Below are 18,833 nucleotides of genomic sequence, written 5' to 3' on the forward strand. Positions count from 1 at the left end.
TATAGACAAATCTTGGCGGGTTCTGGGAGTAACGACAAACCTAGAGATTCGCCACCTAGTGATTCGGAAATTCCTTCAGATTCAGAATCAGAGATGACTGCACCTAAGAAGCTCAGCGATTATTCGCAACCGTCCCTGACGGATTTTCCACGCCTTTCCCCCAGACCAGACATCGCGGGAGTCCAGTTCGAAATAAGCCCCAGTTCATAACGATGATAGAAAGAAAGCAATTCAGTGGAGCTAAGGGTGAAGATCCTAATCTTCACATTGCAGATTTCTGTCAATACTGCAATACTATTCGGCAGAATGGGGTAATGCAGGACCAGATCAGGGAGATTCTCTTTCCCTTTTCTTTATGTGGAAAAGCTAAATTGTGGTTTAATGGTTTGAATATAACTGCACTTGGTATTACTAACTGGGAGACTCTTGCTTTAAATTTTTATAACAAATATTACCCTGCAGAGAAAACAACTTTACTAAGAAGTGCCATTCAGAACTTTGCCCGGGAGCCAGATGAAGCATTATATGAGGCTTGGGAGAGGTTCAAGGATCTGCAGAGGGAGTGTCCCCACCATAACTTGGCAAAGTGGCAGTTAATTCTAGCTTTTTACAACGGATTAGGGAATGCATCTAGAACAATTCTAGACTCCGCAGCAAGTGGTAGATTTATGAATCTTAATGTTGATGATGCAGGTCGGGTTATTGAAGATATGGCGATACATAATTCCCAATATGGGAATTTTAGAGGCTATGCAAATAACGGCAAACATCTTGTTGATTCAGTATCCCTTTTGCAAGCTCAGCTTACTTCTATTTGCCAGAAATTAGATAACCTTAGTACTAATATCCCTAACTCTGTTGCTAATGTTTCTGCTGTTGCTAATAACACTAATGATGCTTTTTGTGAAAATTGTGGAAGTGTAGGACATTATGAGCAAGATTGCAGGAGCTTGATGGAGCAAGTTAATGCTTTTCAAACCTATAAGCAAAATACCCCATACTCCAACACCTACAATCCTGGCTACCGAAATCATCCATACTTATCATATCGGAGCACCAATGTTCAAAATACTCCACCTCCACAACAACCACAACAAGCACCCCCTCCACAGCAGAAATATTACCACCCTCACTCTAACCAGAAAGCCCCAGCACAAACCCCTACTACATCTTCCGACCCTGCCTTGTCAGAAATTAGAGCAATGCTAACTAGTATGCAAAAGCATATGGAGAATAGAGACCAACAGATTGACTCAATTATAGCCCATAATAAAGTCATGGACACACAAATTGCCCAATTGTCCTCTACCCTACAAGCTCGCCAGCAGGGAGCCTTACCATCGCAGGGAATTCAACCAACGGATCATGCAAATGCAATCACCCTAAGGAGTGGTTCACACTACGATGGGCCTCCTATGCCCAAGGAGGATGAACCTGATTTAATTAATATTGCTAATCCTGATTCCGTTACACCTAATGTTCCTGCAGGGCTCCAGGGTAATACTAACATTTCTTATAATTCATTGCAGGGTACAACCTCAAGGAAGGATGCACCCCAGGAGAAGAGTAGGAAAGCACAACAACCTACAATCAAACTACCATTCCCAAATCGCCAATTGAAGACTAAGTTGGATAAGCAGTTTGGTAAGTTTTTGGAGGTTGTGAAAAATTTGCAGGTAACGGTTCCTTTCACGGAACTTATTACACAGGTTCCTGCATATGCTAAATTTATGAAAGATATTTTGACTAGGAAAAGGGCCTTTAATGAAGTAGAAACTATAGCTTTTACAGAGGAATGTAGTGCACTATTACAGAATAAATTCCCTCCTAAATTAAAGGATCCTGGTAGTTTTTCTATCCCTTGTCATATTGGTAATGTCTTCATAGACAAAGCATTGTGTGATTTGGGTGCTTCTTTTAGCGTTATGCCATCGTCTATCTGTTCTAAATTAAATATGGGTGATTTAAAAATTACTAATATTACTTTGCAAATGGCAAATCGTTCTGTTAAATATCCCCTAGGTATTTTAGAGGACATCCCTGTCAGAGTTGGTAAATTTTTCATCCCTGTAGATTTTGTTGTTTTAGACATGGCTGAGGATACACAAATCCCCATTATATTAGGTAGACCTTTTCTCCATATTGCAGGAGCCATTATAGATGTTAAAAATGGTAAACTAACCCTATCTGTTGGTGATGATAATATTACATTCAATTTAGGGAAAGTTTTAAAAGGTCCTATGCTAGAGGAAAACTGTTGTCTAATTGATGTCATTGATATAATGGATGATATTTGTGAAGATAGCTTAACACAGGTTCTTGCAAGGGATCCCTTGGAAAAAATACTTTGTGCAGATTTGTCTACAGGTGATGCGAGTATCTGGAGTAAAGAGGTGGATATCATTGAAAAAGCTCTTGCCATAGAAGAACTTGATCCTAACGAGAATAAGAAGGTAGTAAAATTGGTTCAGGAATCAAAACCTGCAGAGGTGAAGAAACCTGAATTAAAACCTCTCCCTTCTCACTTAAAATATATTTTTCTTGATGAGCAGGAAATGTACCCTGTGATCATTAGTACTGCACTTGATGACCCACAAACTTCCCAACTTCTAGAGGTTCTTAGAACCCACAAAAGGGCAATAGGGTACAGTATTGATGATCTCAAGGGTATAAGCCCTGATTTTTGTATGCACAGGATACACTTAGAGGACAATTACAAGCCATGTATTCAACCCCAGAGGAGGTTGAATCCAAATATGCAAGAAGTAGTCAAGAAAGAGGTTATGAAATTACTTGATGCAGGTATTATATATCTTATTTCTGACTCTAAATGGGTAAGTCCTATACAGGTGGTTTCTAAGAAGGGTGGGATGACTGTTATAAAAAATGATAAAAATGAATTGACTCCCACTAGAACTGTTACAGGGTGGCGTATGTGCATTGATTATCGTAGATTAAATATCGCCACTAAAAAGGACCATTTCCCTCTCCCCTTTATTGATCAAATGCTTGAGAGGTTAGCTAATCATAAGTTCTTTTGCTATCTGGATGGGTATTTGGGATTTTTCCAAATTCCGATCCACCCTGAAGATCAGGAAAAGACTACATTTACATGTCCCTACGGTACTTTTGCATATCGTAGAATGCCTTTTGGTTTATGTAATGCACCTGCTACTTTTCAACGTTGCATGATGAGTATCTTTTCTGATTTCATAGAATCTATTATGGAAGTTTTTATGGATGATTTTAGCGTGTATGGCTCTTCATTTGATGCATGTTTAGTTAATCTCGCTAAAATTTTGAAAATATGTGAAGACTGCAATTTGGTTTTAAATTGGGAGAAATGTCACTTTATGGTGACAAAGGGAGTAGTTCTTGGCCACATTGTATCTGATAAGGGTATACAGGTAGATAAGGCTAAGATTTCAGTGATTGAGCAACTACCTCCCCCAGTTAATGTTAAGGGAGTTAGGAGTTTCTTGGGTCATGCGAGGTTTTATCGTCGTTTTATCAAAGACTTTTCTAAAATTGCTAAACCACTAACTCAACTTTTGCTCAAGGATGCCCCTTTTGTTTTTACTGACGAGTGTCTTGAGGCTTTCAACAGGATTAAGCAAGCTTTGATATCGGCACCCATCATATGTGCACCCGATTGGAATCTTCCTTTCGAAATCATGTGTGATGCAAGTGACTTTGCTTTAGGAGCCGTGCTTGGACAAAGGAAGAACAAAGTTTTACATGCTATTTACTATGCGAGTAAAACTCTGGATGAGGCTCAACTCAATTATGCCACCACGGAGAAGGAGTTTCTTGCTGTTATTTATGCTTTAGAAAAATTTAGATCACATCTTGTTGGTTCTAAAGTTATTGTTTTTACTGACCATGCAGCTTTGAAGTACTTAATAGCCAAGGCGGAATCAAAGCCTAGGCTACTCCGATGGGTTCTCTTGCTCCAGGATTTCAACATTGAAATAAGGGACAAAAAGGGTGCAGAGAACGTAGTGGCAGATCACTTGTCACGAATCAGGTATGATGAGGGTAAGGATTCTCTCCCTATAGATGATTCATTCCCCGATGACAACCTGTATGCAGTTGTAGAGCAACACCCCTGGTATGCTGACTTTGCTAATTATTTAGTGGGTGGTACTCTACCTCCTGACTTGTCCTACCAACAAAAAAAGAAATTCCTTTCTGATGTTAAACATTATTTTTTGGGATGATCCTTTTTTGTTTCGTGAGTGTGCAGATGGATTATTTCGCAGGTGTGTTCCCAAATGGGAGATTCATGGTGTACTTACTAGCTGTCACACTTCACCCTATGGAGGACATCATGGTCCATCCAAAACGGTGGCCAAGATAAATGAGTCAGGATTTTACTGGCCCACCATGTTTAAGGATGCTAACATTTTTGTACAGGCTTGTGACTCTTGCCAAAGGACTGGCAACATCTCGCGGCGGCATGAGATGCCTCAAACTGGGATTTTGGAAGTTGAAATTTTCGACGTTTGGGGTGTTGACTACATGGGACCTTTCCCTTCATCAAGGGGGAATCGTTATATACTTGTCGCCGTTGACTATGTATCCAAATGGGTTGAGGCCATTGCCACTCCTACCAATGATGCCAAGGTGGTCCATAGGCTTTTCAAGAAGACCATTTTTCCGAGATTTGGAGTACCTAGAGCCATAATTAGTGATGGAGGATCCCACTTTCATGAGCGGAAGTTAGATACCCTTCTCAAAAAGTATGGTGTCTACCATAGGACAGGCTTAGCCTACCATCCCCAAACTAGTGGCCAAGTTGAAGTTTCTAATCGTGAGATCAAGGCCATCCTAGAGAAGGTGGTAGCAAAATCGAGGAAAGATTGGAGTAATAAGTTAGATGACACCCTTTGGGCATATAGAACCGCATTTAAGACCCCAATAGGCACTACCCCATATAGACTTGTGTACGGTAAAGCATGTCATCTTCCAGTGGAATTAGAGTACAAGGCATATTGGGCTATTAAGGAGCTCAATTTGGATGCTAAGCTAGCGGGAGAAAAGAGGCTATTACAACTTAACCAACTTGATGAGTTTAGGTTGATGGCCTATGATAGTGCGCGTGTCTACAAGGAGAAGACTAAGAGATGGCACGACAAGATAATCCTTCCGAGAGAATTCAAAGAGGGTGACAAGGTGTTGTTGTTCAACTCTAGACTTAAACTTTTCCCAGGAAAGCTAAAGTCAAGGTGGTCGGGTCCTTTCACTGTTAAAAGGGCTAACAAGTTCGGTTCTGTAGAGTTGCTTGATGAGCATGGTAGTGAGTTTAAGGTTAATGGTCAAAGACTCAAGCTATACCATGAGGGGGCTACGATTGGTGCAGTTGAATTACTACACCTAATCAGTTCTAGTTCGCCTTGAAACGCATTATGGCAAGAGGGTCGAGCGGGACCTAGAGAAACCAGCGCTGTGCGGGAGGCAACCCGTATTTCTTGCTTTCTAGACTAATTTTTTATTTTTACTTTTTCTTAGAGAGGTGAGGAGAGTGAATTTTACCTTTCATGAGTGTTTTTGTACAGGTTTTAGATTACAAAGTACGGAGGTTTCAAAGAGACGCTTCAGGCCTGGGTACGGGCCCGGTCGGGCGAGCTCTGCCGATCGGGCGCGCACCTAAGGTTAGAAATGCATAAAACTTCGCCCGATCGGGCAAAGACGCCCGATCGGGCCCGAAATATCGATTTTATCGGAGCTTAATTTCGCCCGATCGGGCGAGGAGTCCCGATCGGGCGCACAAGTCAGGGAAGAAGTCGAGGAAAATTTCGCCCGATCGGGCAGAATTTTGGAGAAATCGAGTGCCACAAAAAGAAATTTCGGGCGAGAAAAGGGCGATTTCCAGGTTCGAGTTCGCGCCCAATCGGGCGCGCCTGTTTAATCCGGGGTTTTAAACCCCTTTCTCCCTTTCTCTTTTCTTTTTCTTCCTTACTTCTTCTTTCTCCTTCACACTTTCTCTCTCTAAAACCTCCATTTTCAAACCTTCAACTACACCTTCAACCCAATATCTCCTCAAATTCACCCATCTAAACCTCAAATTTCTTACATATTCTTAATCCTCACACCTTCCTCTACACTTTCCACCTATTTTCTCCCACTTTCTCTCATACTTCCCTCAAACCCTTAGAGAGAGAAAGCTCCAAATACCCAATTTTCCACATACAATGGCTTCAAAGCGTTCGAGGACACAAAGGGGTGAAAGTTCGAGGGCACCACAGCCAACGGTCAACCCGGACCTTCAAATACCGGGATGGGAGGAGGTTGTCATCACCTCGGAGGAGCAACGGGCTAGGATGCTAAACCTCATTGATCGACAGGTAATCTCAACCCATTTTGTTCATCATCCCGCACTAGCTAAATTAGGTCTAGATAAATATGTGGAAAAATTGTTCAAAGGTATAGGCATGAGTGGTTTCTTTCAAATGTGCCATGATACGTATGACTATTTAACATTAGAATTTATTTCAAGTTTTAATGTTATTAAAATGAATGCATTAATCACTCATGTACAATTCCGATTATTAAACAACGATGTGAGACTAACTCTTAAAGAATTTGGAAAGTTGTTTGATTTAAAATCGGATAAACCAATTGAACCCTCTCAAGACCACACTTTCGTGGTCTACAAGAGGCTAACCGGGGAGGATTTGGTTGACCTCCAGCATGCCAAAGGAACGTGGATTCAACATCCCGTCCCAAAATTTTGGCAAAGATTTACCGGCCTCACTATTTTTGGGAGGCATGAACCGGCAAATGTGAGGAGAGATGAATTGGAACTATTGGCATCCTATGTAATTCCTAACGCTGAAAAATTGAACATACCCCATAGGATAGCCAATCACTTCCAAAGGGCGGCCAATGCGGCCGAAGCAAGTAGGTCTAAGGCGCCTATTTATTTTGGGGGGGTTAGTGACCCACATTGCCAAAAACACCTAGGTTGGAACCCGGATGGGCATAGGAAAGTTGTAGGCTCAAACCTCATGGACCTAGCCTATTTAGGGAGTCTAAACTGGGTGCAACCCGTGGGGGGTGACACTTGGTGGATAGTCCACCGACAATCGGGTAGGAGGGATCAAGCCTTCACCTTACCCAACCCCGCCTTGACCAAATTTGAGAAGGGGAAGCCTTTTTATACTTTTGAGTTTAACGGTCAAGGTGAGGTTCAACCACCTCACCCTTCACCACAACCCCACCAATCCCCCCATCACCATTCACCACCTCCACCCTTCACCTATGGCGTACCCACTTCCTCGGTCGACTATAACGTCGACCCCAATGCCCCTTATGACTTTTCGGCTTTTAGGAGTCAATTGGACCGTATCGAGATGGGGCACGGGAGAGTTGAGGGTATAATGCAAAACCTAGATTCTAGGTTAAGCACCTTGGATAGTCGGGTAGGACACATAGAGAGGAACCTCGGGAGGGGTCTATATCCCATGTACGATGATTATGCACGTCGAGGGGCTATTCCCCATGAGGCATTAGTTCCCGATTGGTTCCAATACCCCCAAGGAGGGTATTCTCACCCCGGTGCGTATGGTACTTATGTGGACTACTCTTCAGTCCATGATATGGGGGTGACTCTCCCTTTGGGGGTATGGGGGGAATGTGAACCCTAACTACTTTGCCGATGGTTCGGGTTATGGTGGTGCTGGACCGAGCCAGGGTGGTGCCGGATCAAGCTATGGAGGAGGATATGAGAGGATGGATGACGATGTGGAGTAGCTTCTCCTAGCTACCCTCCCAAGTCAATGAGGGCATTGCTTGATTTAGCTTGGGGGGAGATTTCTTGTATATATGGTAACTTTCTTTCTCTCTTCTCTATTTATTGCTTTCCTAGTGTAGTTTTTATTGCTTTCCCTTATGAAAAAAAATAAAAAAAAAAAAAAAAAAATCCAAAAATACGTTCCAATGAATTGTAATTCATGCTTCCCTATGTCCCATACTTAGAAAATATTGTTTTGGTTCTTGGTATATGATAATGAGCTTTGTGAATTTGTTGATCATAATTTGAAGTTTAATTGTTTGGATTCCTAAACATGCGTCAATTTTGCCAACTATTTGTGAATATAGTGCTTGACTAGTTGATTTGGTTAGGAATGTGTGATAGTTCCATAGTTCCTAGTATGTCAATGAATTTGAGTATTGGTTTGCAACTATTAATAATGTCTATATAGCTCAATATTATGCACATTGAGGAAGACGAAGGCATATGTTCCCTTAGGAAGCCTTCAGACGATATTAGATACATTTGTTCCCTTCTTGTTACCCATGTTGTTGCTTGTGTCCTTTTATTGTTTATTTAGCCACATTACAAGCCTATATGAGCCCCATTGGTTACTAGTCCCAAGCTTGGCTTGGGGGAGCTATTAGTTGGAGAGGTGAGGGAGTTGTGGTGTGCACATTATTTGCACAATGTGGGAATAAAAGAAGAGTGATTGTTCTTTGATTTTATGATTGGAAAATATTGATATGTTGTGTTACAAAGTTGAAATTTCCAATATGAGTTAAAAAGAAAAAAAAAGAGCAAAAGGAAAAAAATTTAATGTTCAAATGTTCTATTTGAATGTTGTTTAAGAAGAAAAAAAAAAAGAATGAGTCCAAAGTTTGTATTTCACTTAAATTCTACATTATCATATTTTTATGAGTGAAATTGTAGGTGTTGGGATTGTTTATATTGTTTGGAGTTGTATTTGGTGGATTCTTGTTGGAGTTAGTTATGTTGTTGGAGATGTATGATCATCATTTATTTTGATCATGGGTTGATTAGGATTTGGCTCCCTTAATGCATAGCTTTTCTCTCACATATTCCCAAATTTATCCTACCCTTTACCCTAGCCTTACATTACAAGCTTTAAAGACCTTTCGACCTTTGTGCATAGAGTTATGTGAATGTGAAGGTGTTGTTTATCAATGCAAGTTATGATTTGACATATTTCGAGTCGACTAGTAGGTTGAGTGTTCATTGTTTTAAACACACGAGAGTGTGAGATGAGTGGGCATTGTTCACATTAAAGGGGTTGGGATGGAGAGCGATCGAGTACATCTTTTACTCGCCACATAAATGAGAGTTGAGTGTGTGAGCGCTAGTCTTGAATTCTATATGCTCTTGTGGTTTGCTCTATTTGACAATTGTTGGGGATGAATGATAATTAGATGTATGAGATTGATTGACATTGAGCATGTTTATTAGATTTATCTTGAATTGTTTGTGCTTGATTTTGTTTATTGGGATGAGGCATGTTTTATATGTTCATTGATGAGCTCTTTGCTTAGGGACAAGCAAAGGTTTGGCTTTGGGGAGTTTGATATGTCCAATTTATATAGTGTTTTACCCCCGTCCCACGGTCATAATTAGTGGTGTTTTTGGCTCTTTAGAGCCACTTTTATTACTAATTTGTGTTTTCTAGTATTTGCGTAGTTTTAGTTGTATTTTACAGGAAATTGCACTTTTGGAGCATTTTCCCGGATTTTTATGGATCAACTACGGAGGCTAGAAGGACACGGCCACTCTTGAAGCCCAGGATCGGTAGGAGCCAATGATTAAGGGCTCGGTATGAGACACCGGGGCTATTGGATCGATTAATCAAGACCCGATGAGGAAACTTAGATTGAGCCGAGGAATTTAGCCCAATCGAAATCCAAGCCTCGAAGAAGAAAGCCGGGCCCGATCGGGCAAGCATACGCCCGATCGGGCGGCTGCGCGCATAAAGACCCTCAAGGGAGAGACGCGCCCAATCGGGTGAGCGTAAGCTCGATCGGGCGCAGCATACCAGCAGCGGGCAAGGCAAAAAAGGCGGGCCCGATCGGGCGCGTGTTTTTCTCAGAGCTGATTAGATTAGTTTTAATTTTTGTTTTGAAGGATGTTTTAAGTACGAATTATGTACGTAATTTTTGGGACTTTTCTTCTTAAGATTTTCTCTCTCTACTTAGGATATTTCTCTCTCTTAAATTCTCTCTCAACTTTTGTTCTTAGTTACTTACATTAATCCAGATTTCTTTTGGTAACAATTTCTTCTCTTTTAATTTCATCTATTTTATTTACTTCTTTGATTATGCTTTGCTTTATTCATTGGATTAGTTTGGTTATGATGATGCTTGAGTAGCTTTATTTCTAGGGTTTATGGGGATCTAATGAATGATATGAAGGGGTAATTTTGTGATTGTTAATTATCAATGCTTGGTTAATTTCCTATTGATTGATTTAATGCTATGCAATTAGGTTTGGCCAGATTTAATTGTATGAGTTTAGTAATATTAATTCGAGATTCGACAGATGAGAATTGATGTTTAGGCTTAGTTTCAATAGGTGGACTAATTTATAAATGGTTAAGTCGAGATTCGAAAGATGAGATTTAATACCGGTAAATTAACTCTGTGATTATAATACGTAGCGAAAGCCCTTTATAATCTGATTGATCAATGCTTGATGATTGCTTATTATGATTTGCCCTGGAATATTGTTTATTAGTGAACCTATGCCCTAGGTCTTTTAATATTTGATTTTTCCCCTACTTTATTTCTTTCGACCTTACTCTTCGTAGTATAGAATTTATTCCCAAAAATATTGGTTACTTAGATAATTTAGATTATAATAATTAATTAGGAGTAGAAAGACTTGTTTCCCTGTGGAGTTCGACCCTACTTCCCTATCTACTTTAGTTAGAGGACTTAGGTATTTACTTTTGATTAGGGGATACGACTTTACCCTGTCAGTATTACAGCCACTTCCGACTGCAAAGCAAAAAAAAAAGCCGTAAAATATATTCAAATTAAGCCCAAGGAAAGGTATTTAACATTTGCTTGTAAGTTTTCCCTCCACCACCAATTTTGTCAACCTCCATTGTTGCAGGATTGAGGAACCCTCAACTTCCATTGTTGAGAGCTTGAAACCTCAAACTTTCTGATAAACCTAACCTAACTCTTAAAAAACGCTTGCTCCAAAGTTAACGTCATGTAACACCCTAGAAAAATCTTTCCTTTAAAATACTTGTTTTGCTCTTTTAAAAACTCAAAATAGGAAAATCTAAGACATTACCGCCACCGTGAAAACGGCTAAGGCAATTATCAAAGACACGCAGCGAAAGACTATCTTTAAAAACATTCAAAAACCATTCAACTTCCACCAAACGAAAGTAAAGTCAAACCAAAGTAAAATGAAGTCAACCTACAACTTGGAACCATTGTAGACCCTCAACAAAACAGAACCAACTCAAAACCTTTTTGTTAGTCTCACATGCATAATATAATAAAATAATTAAAGCAATAAACACATCATAAACTTATGGAAACTAGCATGCGTCTTCACTCATGCCCATCATGAATATGCTTCATCACCTGAAAAGTTTCTCTCTACTTGTTTCCACTACTCTCCATTAAAAATGGGTCATCATAGGGCCAAAGTAAAGACAAGGCCAAACAAACATACAAACACACAATCAGCAATGTTGAGTACATAACTAAACACACCAACATGCTATCTCCACACAACTTACCTCATTGCACCTGTTTACAAGCATACAACATACAACATGACTCTTAATGAAAATAAGTAATTGATTCATTTAGCATTGATTACGCATCGAACGGGTTTCCTCTTAACCTACCCTAATAAAGGGGTACTAACACGGGAGCTAACCATGCCAATATAAAATAACCACTCGTAAGTGGCGGAATTCCTGTGCATAATAATAAAAGGAAAATACAGCGTCCTGTATTCCCAGTAAAAGTTATGGTTAAATATAAAGTCGCATAACTCCCCCCATGTTTATACTCAAGGTATATACGTTCCAAGAGTTTTGGTGCGTAATCTCTTTCACTTTACGTTATTTACGTTTTATTAAACTTGGTGATGACCCTCAAACCATGACACAATCAAACATTATAATTATTCAAACAATCAAACATTCCAATTTAATTCTTGAATAATTAGTGACCACATAATATTTAATGTTAAACCCTTTTTAATCTACCTCGATGTCAAGGACACCTTAAACGCGTAATGCGCCACAATTCCTATCTCTCGGTGTTAGAAACACCTTAAGTGCACTAAGACACCAAGAATATAATTTATTCCTCATGTACTAGACACATAAATAGCTCTTTTCTCATGCTTATAGCATCAATAAAAATTATATGAACCATAATACAATTCTTTTTTAATATTCCAAACCAAATTAAACATTTAGTTTAATTAAACATGCTCCCTATCATGCCAATAATAAAAGTGTGGTTCATATACAATATGTCAAAATAATTATTTTCATTCAATAATCCATCACAAATAATTCATGCTTCATATTTCAATTACCAACATCAACTAAATAATAAATTCCAACCAAAATCTATCATGATACTATTTGGAATCAATCATTCAAAATCTAACATGTTCCTATATCACCAAATAAATACCAAGTACGCGAACGTACCTTAAATACGATCTTAAAATCACCACGACTAAAAGAAATCACTCACTTGGAAGTCTCTTACAATCCAAAATTATAACATGACATTAAAATCTACTCCACACAAATTTTCAGCAATATATACTCTTATTAAATCACTCATAATTAAATTAAAACAAGCTGAAAATTAATTTAAAACCCCTTACTTTAATCCCAATTAATGGGTAGTCAAAATTCCTTCAAGAAACTTGATTTTTAGCTTACTAACAAAATTTCCAGCAATATTAATTCATAAAAACTTGTTGTAAATATACTTTAAAACCCTCGAATTAAAGATTTATACCACCCTAAATCATATTCCTTCAATAATCAATTATTTACAAATCTAGGGTTTCAAATTTGGGGCTTTTTAATTAAAATTAAAATCTAAAATTTATTTACATACTACCTTAAATAAAACAATATGAAAATCATCACAAAACCCAAAATAAATAATTAGATTTAGGATTAAAGCAAAATAAATTAAAAAAAATAATTTTTTTTTCTCGGACAGCCGCAAGCGGCAGCAACAGCCACCACGACACGGCTGGGCTGCTATCGCACCCGCCAGTGTCGCCGTGGCTGCTGGCGCTTGCGCCGGTGGCTGTGGTGGTCGGCTGGTGGTGCGTGGTGGTGGTGCCGGCCGTGTGCTACAAAAAGGGGAAAGGGAAAAAGAAAGAAAAAGAAAAGAAAATAAAGGAGAAGGGAGAGAAAATTTACCTTGGGTATTCTCCACTGTGGGCAAAGTTTAATTTGCCCATGTGTTGAATATTTATACCCCTTTTCTCTAGAATCCTCCTACCCTTAAATTCTCTTTCTATCCTTACTAATCCCTTTCCTAATAAAACTTAACTTTTATAAAATTTTCCTTTTATAAAACTTTCCTAAAATAATCCCAACTTATTAAAGTAATTAATTAAATAAAACTTTCCTTTTATAAAATATTTACAAACTTATTAAAATAAATAATTGAAATGCCATAAATAATTCATTTCGGATTATTTAAATACTTACTTAAAATAAAATACGTATAAAAATAAGAGGTATTACACGTCAGTTATGCTGGTCCTAACAACCGTTTTCATCAACATTTATCAGAATTCATGGTTTTACCCCCAACTAAACTAGTGAAATGTCGATAGTGTCCTTTGACAAACTAATGTTGTTACTCATATATTGAGTAATTTTGATGAACTTTTGTCCGGATGAAACCTCGAGTTGTTGATTAGATTTTTAGTACTTCGTAAATTTTTTGTTTGAATATCAAATTGTATCACTCGTCAATAATGTAAATAATTAATCATAAAAAACAATCATTTTATCCTCTATTTTGACATAAAAAATCATTGATTTATGTAGGAATAATATCATATAACTAATATATAAAGCTAAAATTTTAGCCAAGCCACGAGACAGCGACACTTGACATTTCATCTTTTCACCAGGTGTCGCACCACGTGGGCAATAATTAATTATTAATATGACACGTAGGGTTTTATTGAATATATTTTTTTGTAGAATAGGATAAAAAAAAAGATGGATAGATTGAGTAGGATAAAAAAGTTATTTTAGAGTTTTATTTTCAATAAAATTTGGATAGATTTAGTATGATAAAAAAGTTATTTTAGAGTTTTGTTAATAAAACTTTTGGTTTAACATTTTATTTCAATAAAATACCAATATTTCTATACAAATGACGGATCCACAGATGTACAAAAGGAAAAAAAAAATCAAAGAAATCCGTGATTATATATAACCCTTCTCAACTCTTAAGTCTTAACCTACAACCAGTCTTTCCCTAATTATTTAGAGAAAATGAAAAGAGATCACCTGAGTAGAAAATTCAAATAACATATATATTTTAGATAAAAAGTTTTATTTTAAAATTCGATAAACAACCTGGGCATCACATGGGGTACAAATTTATTTGAATATTTTTTGTAGAATAGGATAAAAAAGTTGGATAGATTTAATACCTAGGATAAAAAAGTTATTTTAGTGTTTTATTTTCAATAAAATTTGGATGATTTAGTAGGATTAAAAAAAAAGTTATTTTAGAGTTTTATTTTCAATAAAACTTTTGGTTTAGAATTTTATTTTCAATAAAACACCAATATTTCTATACAAATGACGGATCTAGAGAGGTACAAAAGAAGAAAAAAAAATCAAAGAGACCTGTTAATATATATAACCATTCTCTTGAGTCTTAACATGTAGCTAGCCTTTCCTTAGATGTTTAGAGAAAATGAAAAGAGATCACAGCTTTAGACAACCGTTCTTTTTGGTTGTACATTATTACTTCTAATTTTTTTAGATTGATAACTTGATAAGTGATTATTAATCCATAAATTACCCATAAACATTCAAAAATTCAAATAACATACTATAGACACCTAAAAATGTCTCCCCAAAACCAAACCCGATGATGAACAAACTTTCACCGCCATTATTGGTCGGGTTGAGTATTTAATCTTGGAGTGTTTAAATCCATATTCAATCCCAATACATTTCATAAAATAACCCAATTCCTAGCCCATTTCCCCAAACCATAACTTATTTTCCTCTTTTTGTGCCTTTAAACCCAAAATAATTCATTTCGTGTCCCTTAAAATCATTCATTTCGTGTCCTTTTTATAAAAACGTTTATTCCAGTTTATTTTGGCCCATAATCTGGGTCAAATGATTGAATAGTTGGATGGGGCTTGAAAAGAGTTTTCCAACGATATATTATAAGCCCAAATCCGAGTTATAACGAATAAGTTATGGTCAAAATATTAAACTGAGCCTAAATCGAACCTAAGCCCACCTTACCTACGACCCATTGATCATGTGGAGGGTCCAAAGGATTTAATCCCATTCCTAAACCAATTAGGATTAATTAGAAGTATCTACAAGTTTCTAAAAGATCTTAATTATCCTTTTAGAATAGATAAGCTTAAAGAGTTAAAAATTGAATAAAACTCCTCTTTTTGAAAGTCCTAATTCTATTCGAATTCAAAGACGTTCAAAGATAGTCAGATATGATTTTCGTGCCTTATAGTTTTTATCCAAATCGTAAATGGTTTATAACCCTTGAAATTATCTTTTCAATGATATATTATAATATTAATTCCAAGCTATAACGAAAAAGATATAAAAGAAATACGAAACTCTATCCAAAACTGATACTGTCCCACTATTTCGGCCATATTTTTTATTATACAAACTATTTTAATCTGATTTTAATTGGGTTAGAAAGTAGACTTCAAGAGCTTTCCAACTACATATTATTTATCTTATTCCGATTTCTGGATCAAAAGATATGATAAAAACAAAAATCACAAAAATTGCTACCTATCGCAAGAGTTTTATTCCGATTCAAATTCGGATTTTATCTTAATTCTTCGACCCTTCTTTTTTCTTTATAAATAGAGGTCATATCACCCCCTTTTCAATCATCAATAAGTTTGATCACAAAATCATTCACTTCTCCCTCTTTAGCCTAAACACTAGCCTCCCTATTCTTCTATAATACTTCCCCTAAGCACTCCAAGGAGTCCATACAATACCCGAAGTTCTACACTTAAATCAAGGCATGAAAGATATAATTAACTGAGGATATGGACCAAATCAACTCTACTTTTTATTTAATTTAATTGATTCAATTTGATTTATATATTTATTGAAGTTACTAATAGTTTATTCATGATGTAGCAATTCAAGGAAACGCGGAAAATGAGTAATTAATTACTTAAGTACTCTTATTTTTATTTTTGTTGCTAGTATCATGATTAGGTTTATTATGGTTTGATTTGACTAACAATATTATTGTTAAATTATTTCCAATATTAATGTTGATTTTTACTATATTTATTATGATCACTATATTGCATGTTTCAAGGGAATATGTAATCGAAAATCACGCTTAATAAGATAATTTGGACGACCGGTTTAGGTTTCTTTTTAATCTTGTTGTTTAATCAAGTGATCACGATATTTTAGAATTATGTGTTGCATTAATATTCAACCAATTTAGCCTAATGTTAGTTTGGAGCAAATTGAATCTTTGTTTGCATGCCTTTGAGATCGCAGAAATCACTTTTCACTATAAGAATCGAGTAGAGGCCGATACGGGCGAATGTGACTCCATGACTCGCTTCGTACTATCATCCCCGATCCTCCTTTCGTGGTTCCGAACCATATGGAGTTAGTAATCTAATGGATTATGAATGGGGTGTAACCTTTACGGGTCAATCGTTTTTGCCTATCGTCGTTGTCCCTTAATCGTGGTTGCCTTTTATGATCCGTGAACGGTTTACAAGTTCCTTAAAAACTTGTTGGCGGCTCCCTGGTTTATTTGTCCCTAATCGTATATGTCAATTCCCACTTCCTCTGAGTGCTAAGCATATTTACACATGCTTAATATAGGCGCACTTCAAACGACACCTACATATACTATCTCCGATTTTTATTTGTTGCAACTTTGGAATATTTTATATCTCACAAATAATACCTCAAAGTTGCAACTAATATAAATCAAAGGTAGTATATATTTTAGATAAAAAAATTATTTTAAAATTCAATAAACAACCCGAGCATCGCACTGGGCACAAAACTAGTTTTTATATAAAAGGTTACTTTGCATATAAATAGTAAATGCGTACTTTTGTATTTTCACAATTATGGTGAATGCATCCTAATACTTATATTTCTCTCTCCTCTAATTCTATTCCACTTGAATATTGAGGACTACTTAATCGATTGCTTAAGGAATTAGCTATGTACTGCATTATCGACCACAATCGGGAAATGGAAACTCAAATTATAAATTGTCGCCAACAAAATCTTGGAAAAAAATAGTAGTTTCGTACGGATTTTGTGAAGATAATTAGATTGGTTTATTAGGGCAATAAAATTCTTGTTTGTTGAGGTGATGTTGAATTTTTACTTTGTTAATTCTATCCATAATGTTTGGTTGTAAGAAATAAAAAAATGGAAAAATTAGAAATAATAATCTCAAATTTCACAAATTTTGTTTCAAAAATTCCAACTTTAAATTATTTTGGAATAATCCAAACTTTGGGGGTTGTTGGTTTTCTTCAATCCCAAAAATCGGTGACCGGTTGAATGGGTAAATTTTTTTTATTTTTTTTAAAAAAGTGACACGTGCCAAAATTTAATTGGTTAAAAATAATTTAAAAGCAAAAAAAAACCAAAAAACCAGCTAGACCCTTGAGCCGACCACCTACCACGACATCCGGCCAGCCACCCTATGACGCCGGTAGCCGTCCAACGGTGCCAATTTCCCCCTCCCCTCGCCACCGTCGCCATCACTTTCCCCCCTCCCGCCGACCAATTGGCCCTAGCCACGACCCCTTTTCATTTTCTCTCTCCTCTAAATTGCCTCCAACCACTCCGGCAACTCCCTTACTCCAGCAGCTCGTGAAACTCCCTTTAAACCCTCCCCTATTCCCGAAAACACCTAACCCACCCCTGAAACCTCCGCTTTCGTTGGTGGGTTATTGGGTTTTGGTTGGAATTTGCGATTTTGGGGTTTCGCGCAGTGGCTGCGATTTGGGGATTCAGCGACTGCAAGTTTAGGGAAACGGTGGTTTCGTGGGGGAATGGGAGGGGGTTTCGAGGAGGAGGAAAATGGCGATGCAAGGGGTGAGGGAGACGTGGTAGTCCGGCGAAGGAAGGGTCGGCAGGCTGGGTTGTGGTAGTGGAGATTAGGGTGGACTGGTGGGGGAAGGGGGAGCTAGCTGATTTCTGAATTTTTTTTTAAAAAAAAATTTGATTTATTTTTTTTCAATTTTTTGGACCAATCAGGACTTGACACGTGTCAAGTGACCTGATATAATAGGTTATTGACTTTTGTTGACCGGTTAGGGAATGAAGAAAACCAACCGCCCCCAAAGTTTGGATTATTCCAGAATAATCTAAAGTTTGGATTATTGAAACAAAATTCGTGAAAGTTGGGATTATTATTTCTAATTTTTCCTAAAAAAAATATGTAGAAAAAGAAGACGAAGAAGAATCAATTTCATGGAAAATTTGCTCTGTTGTTGTAAAAGAGAATAAAAATTTGCTCATTTACTAAATTTTCAATTGAGCAAAGGGTTACTCATTTGATAACCAAAATAATTGCTCATTTGTGCAAATGAGCAAAGTTGTTTCATTCATTTGCACAAACAAGCAAATTTATTTTGCTTATATGAACAAATGAGCAAATTTTTTTTTTACTCACATCACTATTCATCATTCTTTCATCTTTGGAGAATTAGCGACAATGCTACAACCTCCTCCACCATAATGACATAACAATAATTGCATTAATCGACATTTTGTCTCTGTTATTACCTCCACTATTAATGTAGTCTT

The 18,833-nt window shown here is 37.1% G+C and overlaps 1 non-coding gene across 1 annotated transcript; it reads right to left on the bottom strand.

Annotated features, from left to right (window-relative positions):
• Positions 1–473: 473 nt before the first annotated feature.
• LOC145590433 (small nucleolar RNA R71) lies at positions 474–580 on the bottom strand. Its single transcript, XR_014102032.1, has one exon. It is a non-coding gene; the product is annotated as a small nucleolar RNA R71 (small nucleolar RNA).
• Between the last annotated feature and the right edge of the window lie 18,253 nt (positions 581–18,833).

The sequence above is a fragment of the Chenopodium album genome, chromosome 17, assembly GCF_948465745.1.
Source record: "Chenopodium album chromosome 17, dcCheAlbu1.1, whole genome shotgun sequence".
Lineage (NCBI taxonomy): Eukaryota > Viridiplantae > Streptophyta > Magnoliopsida > Caryophyllales > Amaranthaceae > Chenopodium > Chenopodium album.